The following is a 16,837-nucleotide window of genomic DNA, read 5'->3' as shown; positions in this document are numbered from 1 at the left end:
TTATATTTTGGGAGAACGGGCATCTCTGAAAATTTATTAAGGCCGCTAAGGATAATTATTTTTCTAAAAGTTTATTCTACCAGTTTTATTTAGTTACAAAATTCAATTATTATACTTCATTCATTGCTATAACATCTTTTGTTGGTAGTATGTATTAATGAAATAGTATCGGTAGATATAAAATTTCTGATGTAAGTTAACTTCCTGCCAAAGTCAATATGTTAAGAACTAAGTCAGTGAATGCAAAATTTAATCAATTCTCTCAAGAACTGTAACCATTCTGACCTGCTAACAGCTGCATGAGATCATTTAAGTAGTGGTAGTCATAAATTTAAAAACAATTTTAATACTCATGAATAGGTAATGCATATTAAGATATACTTACAGATGAGTCTTCACAATTCATAAATCAAACATTGATAGAACTGATTAATTACAATTTACATACATAAATAGACGACAAAAGTATTACAGATTAGATTGTCTTCATAATACAATTCCTATAAGTAAATAAGAAATGAACTAAACTGTATAACTTGGAAAATGACAACATTAATCAAGTAATTAATCAGTTAACAACTCACGGTTGCACAACAAAGAACATTGTGTATAGCAGTAATGTAAAAATGTAGTACCAGGTAAGAAAATAGCATCCAAGAAAAATTAAGGCTTTGAAATAAGTATAAAATAAATAACAATGGTTACAGTCATATTTAATAAACTATTTTCTGCAGATCACCCCAGTTAAACACTGATGCAGCTTTCCTGCATGCTGTTGGTATTTGTCAGTAGCTAATAACATTATCAACATTAAAGTCATCTTATGGTATTACTTCATACACAAATAAATTTAAAATTTAAGAAAACCTTAGAACAAAAAAAATTAAATAGTGTTTTAATTAGAGACCTATCTGCCTAGATCAGTGATTAAAGCAAAAAAAAATTACATTATAGAATTCTAAATCATAGGATTACTTCTCCTCTTATTGACTATCATATACAAGTTATATGACAATTGCATTCGAATTACAATTATTGATCCAGCAAGTCATTTTCATTTTTTTTTTATTTCAGCTGAAGTTAATGAAGAATGCAGTTTTAGTTTGATAGTTTAAAAATAATGCCAACATTGTAACACCATACTAATGTAATTTTATTGTGCTCAAGGTATTGTGGTAGATGCCCATATTTTCATTTGTATTGATAACTCATTTTAATAACATCATTTTACTACACCATTTTATCACATTTGCTTTGAAGCCTAGTGAGGTTTTTTACCATAAACAAAATAATAATATTTTGAAAATGTCTCGCTTTCAAAGTGCACAATGTTTATAACAATATATATACTTCTATATTTAAATTCTATTAAATAAATTACCTAGTACAGAATATTGAGATTAAGTACTTTTGTGGGATCCCGCATCCTCAGTCATGATTGAAATAATTCCATTATTACAAATTAAAAATATAGATAATTGCATATTAATTTATACAAGTGCTGCCATCTGTTGCAGGTTTTATAAGAACATCTCCTTCAAACAGTGTTTAATGGTTTATCAAATTGAGATTTCATTCTTACAAAAACTGGAACAGATAGCAGCACTCATGTAAATTAATACTCAATTATCATTATTCTAGTATTTTTATTTTTATTATGCAATAATGGAATTATTTCAATAATGATTACGGATGGCGATCCCTCATAAGTACTTACATGAAAAATTAAGGTGAGATATGTCTTATCTCAATATTCTGTACTAGGTGGTTTATTTAATAGAACTTAAATTAACTTAACAGTTCAGAGGAATAATATAAATTTTTAAAAGAATAATTTCAGTAAAGGGCACTTTTATATCTTTCTACATTACTATGAATTATGATGAAATTAAAATTTTACTATGTTCAAAACTGTCCAATATGTGTTAAATCAAATATAAATTAAATATGTGAAAATCAAACAATGTTAAAAACAGATCATACAATCAAAAAGATTTTCTCTAAAAATTTAATGGTAATAGAGTGGGCATGTTCCTTCTCTTGTAATAACAATTTTGAGTAGATCTTGATGGATGTGATATTACAACCCATAAAATCTTATTCTAAAAATAGTATGATTATTGAATGAACTATTAAAAATATTTTAAACTAATACTATTTTTATAACAATGGTATAAGTTGTACTTATGCTTAGTGAAAATAAAACATAAACCCTTCAGAACATACTGAAATTCATTTTTAATCAACTTCTTACCGAAATTCATCAAAAGATTAATTTCTTTTGTCAAGTATCTTATAATGACCTTTTTACTCACAAGGAATCTAAGTTCTTGATTCTGAGTGGTTTTAAAACTGATTTTGTTAATGTTATGGTTTTTTTGTAATCAAGTTGTGTGAGGAATATAATAATTAAAATATCTTCTGTTTATATGACTTTGTGTTGATGCACAAATTAAATTGTGTTTTATAACATATGAGTATGTTCAATTTTCAGATTCTTCATTCTAATAAAACTACTAAGATGATAAAATCATATAACATACAAATAAGTTAGTAAACAATAAATATTATTCACTACAAAAATTTAACATTTTAAATAGAACTCTATAGGCTTACAACTGCATACCACAAAATAATGTTAAGTAACCAAAACTGGGTTATTGAACAAATCTAAGGCTGTGTTGTGCAGTAGATTGGAATGACAATTTTATGAGTCATTTAACATTAAATCCTCATATTTTGTGTCCTATTAATATGCTTTGTAAATTTTGTACTCTATTCTTTTTGTAGTCTTCATTATACATATGGAAATTAATAATTTGCTTTTAACAAATCAGAAGGATGCAATTATTTTAAATTATATAATGAACATAAATTGACATAATTTTTGTCAAATTATGTTCATTATGTAATTTAAAAATATTTTAACTTTCTACATGAAAATTTAATGAAAAATACAATTTTTAGGAAATATTAAGACTGAAAAATTAGACTATTATTTTATCCCTATCATCTTTATCTAATATTAATTAAAAGTTATTGTGTGTTTTTTCTGTTTGCAAGTTAAATATAATATTTCTTCTTAAAGAATACAGTTAAATATTGTAGAAAATTACATATACATTCTTTTTCATGGTATTTGTTAGTAAATTACAACTTATTTTTTTTTAAATTCAAGACTTCCAAACAGATTAGAAAATCATATAAAATACAATTGTTTATTTACATGATGGTCAAGATAAGAAATTTTTTGTATAATTAATGACTATGTAATGTGATTGCATTTATCAATGAAAACTTCAGTCACTATAAGTTTTCATGGGACAGTATCTAATGAATAATTAAGGTAAAAATTCATGAAATTTTTTTAAAATTATTTATCAAACACATATCTAAACTAAGTTTTGACTGCAATAAAACAGTCAACAGATAGATTCTCATTCAATTGGTCCTGAGTGTGATTCCAGCTACAGATCGATATTTTTTCATTGAAAAGTAATATCACTATCATTAGACATCATTGCTAATGTGATTAGATAATTTACATTTTAAATGATTTATTATAATATAATTAATTGTAGTATTGTTTCCATATGCCTATACACATTTGTTAAGTGTTTGTGTTGATTGCAAATTAAATTTGCTGTATTAAGGGCCTGGAAAGTTAAGGAAAATTTTGTCTGTATCTGTAACCGAAAAGCATTTGTTCAAGATGTAAAAAAAACTTGTTCTATACACAATTTACCACCATTATAATACTAACTTATTATGAATTCTGAATCTAATACAATTTGTTTTCCACCAGGTCCAAAGATATCTTCAAGATTTCATACAACACCTACTATTATTAGTTTTTTTAAATATATTTAGAAAGTACTTAAAATGGGGTGGGATTTTTTTTCACTACTTTCTTAAAGAGTTGTTGGATCTTAAAACTGTTATTTAAAGAATGAGAATTTTCCAGGAGATCGTAGTAGTAGATTTTTAATGCCATAAATAACTCTGAGTATTATTAATTGGAATAACCAGAGTAAAGATTATCTCCTATTCTACTATTTTATGAAAGTGATCAAAGGTTTTATAGTAAAAATTTTCAGTACACTATTAGGAAACAGTTTCTAAGATAATTCTTGCATCTGCATATAGAAATTCATTGACAGGCTAAATATAAAATAACAACTTGTAGCTTTAAAACAAATTTGTAGTAAAAAACATATTTTACATTTTTGTACAAGAAACATTTACAAAGTAATTATGACTAACTGTTTAACTAAAGTAATATAACCATATTAAGAAAAAAAATCAGTGTTACCAACAGAATAATAATTTTGTTGCATATCTCTCTACTCCTGACAAGTATATTGCCAAAGTCTGGGTTACGTAGCTTTTGTTTTATCTTTATATTTCTGTTGGAGTGACTGAAATGCCTGTGTGCTTGCATGTTCACACATATTTAATATGTGAATTTTCCCTCACAATAAGACAGAAATTGAATAAGACAGCAATCAAATGAAAATGAGTAAAAACACTCATCATGCATGATGGCTAAATAAAGAAGACTTTTTAAAACTGAAATTTTATGAAAAATGCATGAATAACAGTTTTAAAAAAATAACTCAAAATGAGTGATCATCATATTGTGATTGGCTAGCTGCAACCTGAAGTCAGTTAGGTACTGGTAATTTTATATAAATTTTCTGATTGCTACATTTTAAATAATGCAGTGCATTCAAATAAGGTAGATATTAGAAGTTGCTTACACTTACTTTCTGTTTCCTCCAAATCATCGTATAAAACAATTCTCATTGTTTTGGTTTGCATGTCTCAGTATTAACTTCATTATTTTAAATAAAATTAAATGATGAATCTTACATGTAGCCATGAACATTCAGCCAAATGGATATATAAGTAAAAGCTATGCTTATCTAGTTACACACTTGAAGTATTCTTGGTTTATCAAAAATGGATTTTCTAAAAATATAATTGGCATTTCTAATTTGATTTCAAGATTGCTTGAAAAGATAATAAATAAATATATATATATTATAATAATGACTTATATTATTCAGGTACAATATCAGAATTATCTGCTTATTCAATATACTATTTTCTGTTTTAAAAATAAATATCTACAATAAATAAAAAATTACAAATAATCATCAAGTAATGCTTATAACATTATTATACAAATTAATATAATTCATAAAAAATTCATACCTTGTCAATAAGATTTTTCTTTACTCAAAAGGCTTTTTTATAAAAACAATTCTTATAAAAATATTTTTATTCAATTAACTAGGGTAAAACTGCTCTTGAACAAAAATACATTTATTATTTTAAATATATATTTAACTTTTTTTATTTATTAAATAATTATTTGTGAATTTAATCATTTATTCATCACAGTTTTATGAGTACATCACAATTTATATTAAAATGCACATGCAATACAGAAGATTACAGCATTTAAAAAAAAGTTTGTCTTACTTTTTTTGATAGTAAGAAAAATATTATGCTGACACAGGTATGAAAAAAATTCTTAATAATACTAATTTACATACACATCTGAAATTCTGCTTTTTGGCTGTACAAAATTAAAAAGCAACAAATTAGTAGCATTAATGATATGCATCGAGTGATAATTATATAAATTAAATCATATTAATTATTCTTCTAATTTTACAATTTGCCTCATCCAAAAAGTAAAGTCTTTCTTGAAGATACAAAACTTATTATTTTTTAATGGATTAACAATTAAAAGAAAATATTTGTCTTTTTGTAACAGATTCAATTAGTTTTATAACATAATTCTACTTTTAATTGATAAAAAAAAACATTGTAAACAATCAGATTACTAAATTACTGTTAAAAAATAGGTAACCTTAATTTATTAAAATTAATTCATACATAAAATATATTTAATTAAACATAATATCTTACTTAGCTGAATCAAATAATTTATTAAATAACTGGATTACTTAAGATAACATGATTAATTAATTATGAACAATAAATAAATAAAATTACAAAGAAATAAAAAGGTTTTTTTTGTTATTATCAACAATCTTGTAAAGAAACTGATATACCAAAGGTTACGTGTTCAATTTCCAGTTTGGTCTTGCATTTTTTCACCGATTATTGTTTTCATCATTGTACACAACAAACATAAGCTTGAAACAGAATGTTGGTTACTCTGATATCATTGTAAATAAAAATGTTACAGAAAGAAAATTATGCATCTCATTACTGTAGTACATGTGAATGATAGGTGTTCTTGTGTACATGACAGCGTCATTAAGACTAATTACAACATTATTATTTTAACCATTACTATCTTACGCAAGTAAGTGTAAATGTATCTTAATCAAAAGGATGAGTAAATGATGAAAAAATGTGAAACCTTCATTAGCAATCAAACATAAAACCTACTAATTAAGAAGCCATCATTCATACAGCATTTGAACATTTTCATTGATGTTGGATTAAAAGCTGGATTACAAACAAGGACTTGAAATACCTTTTACAAACATACTGATACTTGACACACATCCTCAGCATAGACTTTCAAGATAAATCACAGAATATCCAACAGACTCACAATGAACATTTTAAATTATCTCATATTTCAATTCTTAACCTCCTACACTAACACTGCCATTCAACATTCCTGTTATGCAAGTTATTTAACTGGTACTGATACTAAATTATTCAGAAACACTATTTCAAATTTAAGTTGTTTAACTTTATATGATACTACATTTCTTGAAAATGGGGTAATTCAGGGATACAATGGAAGATTGAATGTGTCCGAGAAAAACAGCAGTTTTCTCACAAGTATCTCAACATAACACATCATCTGCAGTGATATATATATAAAACTGAGATGTAAGGTAGTTCAATCTTAAAAAAAAACCACATCCTTAAAAGTTGATATTCAAGTTAATAATTTTTTATATGATTTACTTGTATCATTTAAATATTTTATAACTTACTGACCACTTGTAAATACAGTCTTTGAACTCAAATGACAGGTTAAGTTTATGCTGCAAGTAGTGTGAGATGTTGGAAATTTACTTACTCACTATTCTTTAAACTAATTTTTTTTTCAGTTTGCATCAATAAATTTTCCTTTTTCCTCTCTGTATGGCTAATGGTCTTTACATCTAATGATAAAACACATACAAAAGGGAAAGATGGAATTAGTGAAAAGGAACTAGAGAAGTAGGTTCAACTATGAAAGGGGCATGATAAAACAGGATTGACAAATTTCATATGTTAAGAGACAGGTTGATTAGAAGAAGATTACAGGAAGGAAAGAAGAGGACTAAACTAAGAGTTGCTCCACAAAAAGAAAATTAAAAACCAACATTGGTGAGTATGGTGAATCAAAAATCCTCAGATTGGAGAGCACAGGGAAATGATAGAACTGCAAATTGGAGAGCACAGGGAAATGATAGAACTGCTTGCAGTTCTATCATTTCCTTGTGCTCTCCATACGGATAAGGAAAAAGCAAACACATTGCAGGAATCCTGTGATATTATTGGCGTAATGCATGGTTGAGAAAGAAGATGTTAAGATATAGTCAGGTGGTATTGATAATTTTCTTGCAAAGAAGGAGGCCAGGAAAGAATAGATGGAGGTGGAGTTATAAGTATTTGTTGGAGATCAGACTAGTAGTAGCCAAGACTTATGACAAGAAAGTGGAAAACAAAAGATTATATGACAAAAAATCTCAAAATATCCTAACTAAGACCATACAAAGAAATAAAAAGATATAAAGAGGTACAAAACAATGAAGCCCAAAAATTAATATTGTAGAGATTGAGGATGAATGGAAATAATTCAAGGATACTTTGATGTTGGCTAATGGGGGGAGGGATTAGACTCCTCAACTTTATCAACCAACACTTCAAACATTAGGTTTGTTGAACAGGCACTTAACAAAAGTGTCCCTGAGTTCATCCACAGGCAGCCACCTACCTAATTGGAATGATATATCATATGCTATTTACATCTTAATATTCCTAGCATGAAGAAGTAATAAGGTCAAACCTCTACCCTCATAACTGATAATGGGGAAGAAAGGATAAAGGAGAAGGAAAAGGGATAGGATAACTCTTGCCCATGATATAGCTACTGGGTGAAAGAAAATAGTAACTGTGAAAAGTACAGAAGGGAAGAAAAAGGAGAAGGCCATTAGTGAAATAATGGTATGAAAATATAATATAGTAAATGAGAATTGTCTTATTAACGTAGAAGAGAACAAATTATGTTTTCAAAAAGAAAAATACAAAAAAATAATTGCTAGAAGTGTCTAGATGAATTAAAAGTAAATGTGGGAGGTAGTCAGAAAAATTATATAGACTGGTTAAACTGAGATGGCATGAAAATGAGACTGCAGTGTTAATGAAGAATGAGGATGAAAGAAATGTAATAAATGAGAAAAATGCTAAATAGATGAAGAGAGTATTTGTCTGATCTATCTTATGTTCATTGAAGCTGAACCTAGAAAAGAGAAAAGAATTTACCAATGAATGAGATTGAGGTAGCATTGATATGGGATTGAAATAAAGCAAGAAAAAGATAAACAATGCAAGGTTATTGATCTGGGAAAAAAAAAATATTTCAGATGATTGATGTAGGGAAGAAATGGTTCTGCAATAGATAAGGGGAAATAAGATCTGAAAATAATATAATCTTTAGTTAAGATAGATGAGTGGAACTAACATAACATATAGCTAAAATAGATTAAGAATAAGGAACTATATTGAAAACTGGTTAAAAAAGGGCAGTACTGGCAGATCTACATGGACCTGATATCTGTGAGGAAACAAAAGACTGAAAGATGTTGAAAATATGGAAAGGATTTGATAACGATATTCATATTGAAGAAGCTTAAAATAGCATAATAAAGTCAGTAATAAAGAAAGAACTTCAAAATAAAGCTATTTGAAAAGAAATTACTGAGACTGTGTGGATTAAGTCAGGGAAGAGTTTGAATAAGTATTTTTTTATTTTTATTTTTTATATAACCTTAGCCTTGAAAAAGAGTAATGTGTAAGTTACCTCTTCTGTTTCTTATATTTATACATCCATTAAGAGAGTGAAAGAAATTATAAGATCAGAAATTTGAAAATAACATCATAACATTTAGAGAAAACAAGAGAGAAATGGAAAAACAATTAGGTGTATGATATACAAAGACTGAGAAGAATGTAGTGAAGAGCAAGCCAATGATTCTGATTTGATGTGTGATCTGAAAGAAGCATAAAGTTTGGAGATCACATTATAATGAGAAATTGTAAAAGGAAAAGGACTGTCCTAATTTAATTTATAAAACTGATAATCAGTTAAAAGAAGTACACAAAAAATCTTCTGAGAAAATGCCTAAGCAATTCAAGCTCTTTCAATAAAGAAATTTTTCTCCAAAAATAAAATAATAAATAAATTTTAGACATTTTTTTAATAAATAAAACTCCACCAATACGTGGAACTACAACAAAATTAAATGAAAGATTACCTATAATTCTTTTCATGTTATTGAGTATTAAAACTATGAAATATGTACATGCACTATTACACACTTTTTATTCATTAAAAGCATTTTCATCACAATACTGTGTGAATGAAGTTAATTTTGGAGTAAGTGTTGCTGTTGAAGGACAATTAAAACTGTTTTTTTACAAATGTGATTGTGAGTATATGTGAATAAATAAATAAATAATATTAAGTATAATGAATATGTATTTGTATTATTGTTCTTTAAAATGTCAATAATTATTGTTATGTATTTGTATTATTGTACTTTAAAATGTCAATAATTATTGTTATGCATTTAGATGTTCTGCAGGTTGAATATCTGTCATATTATTTAGAAATATAATTTATTTTTATTTGATATTACCAAATCAGAATACTATTTCAGCAGGATTACATAAGTTTTCTAATGATAATATTTTATAAATAAATTCTTGTATTTAAATAAACAGTACTGCATTGATCATACTTAACCTAAAGTACTGTTAGCAGAATAAGTTTTATAGTATTTCCAGAAAAATCATTCTTTACCTGATTATGGGTCTATGGATAGAAATAGTTTCCTTGAAGAGTGATACTGAATACTGAATGTATGAAAAACAAAAAACACTTTCTAAAATACTGTGACCTTAAACTAAAACTGAGACGAACGTTACCACAGTTTTACTTTTAAAATTAAATTATCAAGAAAAATACATATTGTTTAAGCACCTGCTGTACTAAATGGAGGTGACAAGCATTAAGGGTTGTACTATGTTTTAACAGTGATTTATTTCTAATCTGAAATAAATACGTAAACAAACAAGAATGGATATGCAAATATCAACACTGACTATATTTTACAATAAACAGTTAATTTCATTAATTTAAAAATATAAAAGTAGGGTTATTTTTAAAATTATTAAATTACCAGTGTACTGGATTATTGGAAAGATTGTTAATAGACAAAAATAGAAAAACAAAATTAGATAAATAGACAAAAGGTGTATATATAATAGACTCATATTATTTTAAATGGTTAAACAAGGATTATTTAAATTTTAAAGAAAATATAGTATACTTACTAAAACTTAAAACAGAACTTTATTAGTTAAAAATCAGTTTACAACAATATTTTATAAAAATAAAAAACAATAACAATATAATTTGTTTATAAATTCTAATTCTAAATGCAACTGTTTACAGTTTGTAAGAAAATCATATGTTAAAACTTTACTATGATGTTATTTGATTTAATTATCCTAAAAGGTAAATTATTACATAAAAATGAATTACGAAGAATTTACCTCAATATAAAAAAATAAATAGTCATTTTGTATTGAACATAAAATAAAATTTTTAACTGCTACAGTAATATACAGTATATATAATCAAAATTATATTTTTCTCATATGATTTCTTCTTTCTGATTTTCACTGGCTCAGATCCTGGGCTATAAGTTTAAAAGAAAACAAACCAACTTAAAAAATAAAACTTTTATTTTTAAAATGTTTTTTACGTCAATGCCTAATTAAAAGTACTAACAAATTACTAATGCATGTTTTGGTACTAACTTAAAAAAGTTAAAATTTAAAGAATTCTAAAATAGCTATTTTTAATTTTTACAGCATTATATAAAATTGGTTTATTATTTTCATAAGTTTGCTTAACAGTTTTTAGATTTATTCTTATCTAAAATAAGGATAGGTTAAAGAACATATTTTTTATGAAAAAGAAGCTGTTTATAAGAAATGTAAGGGAAAAAACTTTTATTAAGATTAAAAATAAGTAAAGGAAAGCAGAGACTTAACATAGATTACTACTTAGTTGATCTGAAATGCAAAAATATGCATTAATTGCCTCCCCCCTTATTTCCTTTAAGATTTACATGAAAATACATTTTTATTAGAATGACTTCTAATATAAAGGGTAGGTATCACTATGCTATAACAATACAACACTGAAAAATGACAACACACAAATAAAAATTATTTTCAAATTGTTTGTTTAGGCAGTGCAGTTTCTTGTTAAGAAAAATGATAAGTACAAATACAAGTTAACGGAGAATGTTTTTTTCAGTTTAATAAAATTACTAATAAAATTACTGAAGTTTAACCTAAAAAAAAGTGTGGAAATTTTAGACTTAATCCTAGAGTACTGGAACATCAGAGACAGAAATTACCACTTTTAATGAATCAAAATATGAATATTCAAATAAAGGGATTACAAATATTTAGATATCTGAGCTTGAGGTGATATCAAGTCTCAATCCATGGTGAAAAAGTCAAGTCAATCATTGGAAATTAGGGAATGATAAAGATATTTTATGTTAATTTCAAAGAGCAAAGTATGTTTTATATATATATATATATATATATATATATATATATATATATATATATATACAGTAAATTCTAAACAAATTTGTCTCCATCTTCCAAGTTGACAAAGATATTTATGAGATAAAAACATTTCATGATGATTGAATGAACTTTTAAAGGTAAGAGACAAACACATAAATTGTACTGACTTTTTGAGATTACAGAAATGACAGTTACATGTAAAATCATAGAATGTCCAGAATAGAATTTCCATACTGTTTCTCCTCATTTTTTTCTGAGAAATGAATTTCTAAATTATTATACAGATAATTAATCAGATTACTTCATAAATTTCACAAGTTCAAAGCCAAGGCAAGGTTGTGTTAATTTTTTTGGCATGAAAGTCATCCTTCCTCCCTATTTGATCTGCTTTAAATTTCCTTCAATAAAGTGGACATTCATGTAATTTCTAATATGTGCTCTTGCAAGAATTACAGCCAAAGGGTATTACTAACAAGAATCTTTTTGTTTTACCAGAGTACACCACACTTTATTCATCTCTATTTGAAATTAAAACTTAAAATTTTCACTTATAGACAGTCCTTTTACTTATATAAATTTCATTGTATATATTTTTTAAGTTTGTATTAAAGATTTAAAACTTTATTTTCATTGTAACATACTATTTATAAAAACCATTCATTTTAAGTAACTTGAATCATCTTCTATTGCCAATTAATTACTGAACAGACAAATTTTTGGATCCCACATTGATGTTCCAATTTAACCAACAACTTTTAAACAAAGACAACAATTAAAATTGGATTTATAAAAATTTATTTTAAACACCTCAGTGAATAAAATAAGATATACATACACTATTCAATTTTCTTCCTTTGTATAACAACAAATTTTAACACTGAAGATAAATAGGGCAAAAGTTTAAAAACCCAAAGATTTCAATGTTATAATTTGTTTTAAAAAATATGGTAAACCAGTAAACAAAATATTTATTTATCGATAAAAAAAGTAATTTTTGTCTAATTTATCTCTTGACTGTATTTTTATGGCAAACTACTACAGGGTAGTATCAGGTTAGTCCTGTTGATTATGAAATTTTTTATGAATTAAATCAAATTTATTGATTTGATCCCTGTTATGCAGATATTTTCTATCTATTGCATGTATTTCACACTAGCAATTGTACAGAATACAGCCTCCATAATTGTTCCTATCATCCACACAAGGCAAGATGTAAAATTATAAAATGCTTAAAAATTCTCTCCTTGGCTTTGAAGATACAAATTTATTTGTGATAGAGGAGGTTTTGAAGTTTCTTAAAAGTTGGGTAATAATTTAACTTTATAAATAAGAATAAATTGATAGATAAAAATGAAAAATTTCCAACAGGATATCCTAGAGCTCCATCAATCAGATCAAATACTTCAGCTGCATAAATCAAGAAAATGAATCTTCTGAACAAAGCTTACCATTACAAACAAAATCTTTTACAACAATGGTTCCAAGGTAAATTTTTTTCAGTAATATTTCTGTGTTGAATAAATCTTGTCATAATTCCAATAAACATTTTTCACTATTTCATCAACATTTTCACCAACTAATATAAGAGGGTTATTTTTTTTCAAGGTCTGATCGTTCACGAAATTAAAACCACAGTGAAAATAAAAAATTTTTTATTTGTAACAAGTACTTACATAGTTATACTATTTCTCTACATAGTCGCCACTCCGATTTAGACATTTGTCGTAGCATGGTACCAACTTTCCAATACCCTCGTCATAGAACGGAGCCGCCTGTGTTTTCAGCCATGTTTCTACGCTGGTCTGCAGCTCGATGTCTGTGCCAAAATGTTGTCCTCCTAGCCAGCATTTCATGTAAGCAAAGAGGTGAAAATTGGATGGAGCCAAGTCCGGGCTGTATGGTGGGTGATCAAACACTTTCCAACGAAAACACTGCAGAAGCTTCTTTGTTACAGCTGCAGTGTGCGGCCGAGCATTATCATGCAGAAAGAAAATGCCTGATGAAAACATTCCTCTCCGCTTATTTTGAATTGTGGCTTTTTCACAAAGTTGTCTCCTAGCCAGCATTTCACAAAATGAAACACTGGCTAGGAGGAAAACATATTGGCACAGACATCAAGCTGCAGACCAGCGTAGAAACATGGCTGAAAATGCAGACGGCTCCGTTCTGTGATGAGGGTATTGGAAAGTTGGTACCACGCTACGACAAATGTCTAAATCGAAGTGGCGACTATGTAGAGAAATAGCGTAACTATGTAAGTACTTGTTACAAATAAAAAATTTTTTATTTTCACTGTGGTTTTAATTTCGTGACTGATTGGACCTTGAAAAAAAAATAACCCTTGTATTAATAAAATAAATTATGAATTCTAAAAAATAAATTGAATGTAATTATTAATATAAATATTTATTTATTTCACTGAATAAACAATTTCAGCTTTTATTTGGTGAAAATGTAATAGCATTTTTGAAAGAGATAATCATTTTTACACAACCAAATGGTCTCTTTTTTTTGTAATTGTATTTTAGCATTATTGCAAAAGTGCAGTATAAGAAGATAACTATTACTTTCTCAATCACTATGAATCTATTTAGTATTCAGAGTAAATTTAAGAAAGATCTTAATTAAGTAATCATAAATTTCCTAACTGGGACTAAAGATTATCAATACAGTTCATTAAAAAAAAAATATATATATATATATATATATGAGGTGCGTGAGAAAAGTGAGATTGGTAACACTGCGAGCGATCTGGCAACGCTGTGTCTACCGGTCGGTGCTAGTCCGGTTTGTTCGTCCCTTCCATATGCTCAGTACGAGTTTCAACTCCGTTCAGCCAACACATTATTTTTGACAGCGCCATCAGTGAAGTTGTATTTTTGTTGTATGTTATGAAAATGGAGCATCATAATTTAGAGCAATGTTGTGCAATCAAGTTTTGTGTTAAACTTGGGGAATCCATGAGTGTGACCTTTGAAAAGTTGAAACAGACCTATGGAACATTGCTTATCAAGAGCACAAGTTTTCCGCAGGCACAAATCATTTTTGGAAGGCTGAGAACACGTTGAAGATCAACCTTGCTCAGGGAGATCTTCAACTTCAAAATCTGACGAAAACATTGAGCGTGTAAGGGTTCTTGTGAGATCAGACCGTCGTTTAACAATAAGGGTGATGAGTGAACAGTTAAATTTAAGCACTTTCACCGTACATCAAATTTTGACATGCAAAAGGTTTATGCGAAATTGGTGCCGAAAAACCTCACAACGGAACAGAAGGACAATCGAAGAAACGTGTGCATTGATCTTCTTGAGAGGATCAACAGTGACCAAGAATTCTTCAATCATGTGATCACAGGTATGAATCCTGAATATTTGAATAAGATCCTGAAACAAAGTGGCAAAGCGAAGAGTGGCACACTCCGTCATCTCCTCGACCGAAAAAATGTCGAATGAGCAAATCAAAGATCAAAACCATGCTGATTTGTTTTTTTGACAGTAGGGGTATCGTGCATAAAGAATTTGTTCCTCCAGGAAAAACTGTCAACCAAGTGTTTTACAAAGGTGTCCTTGAAAGGCTCAGGAGAAGAGTGATTCACGTGAGACCAGACACTGCAGACAAGTGGATGCTTCATCATGACAATGCCCGTGCCACATGGCCATTTCCATCAGGGAATTTTTGACCTCAAAACGCATTCCTACGGTTCCTCAACCTGATTTGAGACCTTGTGACTTTTTCCTTTTCCTGAAATTGAAACATTTCTTAAAAGGACATCGTTTTGGAATTCTGAAGAACATTCAAAAGACCGTGACCGACCAGTTAAAAGCCCTACCAGTTGAAGCCTTCCAGTGCTGCTACCAGGAGTGGGAACAACGACTTCGCTGATGTATAGCTGCCCAAGGCAACTACTTTGAAGAGGATAATATTGTCGTTTGAAAAAAATAAAAAATTTGCTAAGTAAAAAGTTAGTCTCATTACTTTTCTCACACACCTCATGTAAATATATATATATATATATATATAGTTAACTTACCTTAGAATAAAGATAATGAATTAATTTTTCATAAGTATTACAAAATGATCTAGCAAAAGTCAGTAGTTAGCTAATACAAATAAATTATACAGATAATAACAACGCTATTTTAAGAGAATTTTTTGTAATCAGAATATTTAATTGCAAATAATCTGAACTTTACTAACCTATTTACATCAAATTCTTTGGCTTTAATTTTAGTTCTTATTAACTTTAAACAGTTATGTCCTAGGCTTGTTTGATTTGATAAGGCAAAATAATTACATATGAGTCACAAAAACTCATCTATTAAGATAACTCCTTAATAATTATCAATATTCTCAATAAACCTTAGTTTACTGAATCTTTAAAACAAATTGCATTAGAAAAGTTTACTGAGCATTGTTTTGAAAAGTAATCTGTTTTAGTTGCTGAATATGTCAGATTTTAATAAATTAAGAACTAAAATAAAATTTGGACTTTTTACTGAATTTAACCTTCTGTTACAGAATGTGATTTTTTGAAAGAAAATTTCATTTTGCTAAGAGTTCATCATTCAGCATTTGGAATAAAATTAATAAAAAATGAAGTCAAAGGTATAAAAGACCACCACGAAGCAATAGAAATAAGAAATCAATATATTAGAACATTTAAATCATGATTAACATGATAATACAAAACGATAAAAAAAACCCAATTTATTAGGATTTTGTTTGAAATTTTTCTTACTGCTAATTCTTTACACAACGTAGCTTGATCCCTGCAATCCTTACGATATTTTCTTTCAGGCAGTGAAAGAATTTATCAACTTAGAAGAATGTATCATGAGATTTGTTGTTGAAGTATGTAATACAAAATAAACTCTACAATATACTTATATAGATCATCTAAACTTAAAGAATTTATTAAAATATTCATGCTTCATAATTTATTTGCAGAAGTGAATGT

Source organism: Lycorma delicatula, chromosome 2 (genome assembly GCF_047948215.1).
Source record: "Lycorma delicatula isolate Av1 chromosome 2, ASM4794821v1, whole genome shotgun sequence".
NCBI lineage: Eukaryota > Metazoa > Arthropoda > Insecta > Hemiptera > Fulgoridae > Lycorma > Lycorma delicatula.
This window is presented reverse-complemented; position numbering follows the sequence as displayed.